The sequence below is a fragment of the Corylus avellana genome, chromosome ca8, assembly GCF_901000735.1.
Source record: "Corylus avellana chromosome ca8, CavTom2PMs-1.0".
Taxonomy (NCBI): domain Eukaryota; kingdom Viridiplantae; phylum Streptophyta; class Magnoliopsida; order Fagales; family Betulaceae; genus Corylus; species Corylus avellana.
In genome coordinates, this window is record NC_081548.1 from 6,847,047 (window position 1) to 6,847,279 (window position 233).

Genomic DNA, 233 nt, shown 5'->3' on the forward strand with positions numbered 1-233 from the left:
CCGCCCTTGACTTCATATGTGAGTGGATCGGAGTTTATTTGTGCTTTGAAAAAATGCAATTAAGGAGTTGAAAGTGCTTCTCCAAGGCCTCAACAAAATTGCACTTGGTCTTGGGGCTAGGGGCGAAGGAAGGATCCTCAGGGGAGGCGCTCAACTCCTAAAAATTCTCCTTACTATTGGTAGAATTTTTCTTATGCCATGGTTATGCCCCTCCTCACCAACTCTCGAGGGCA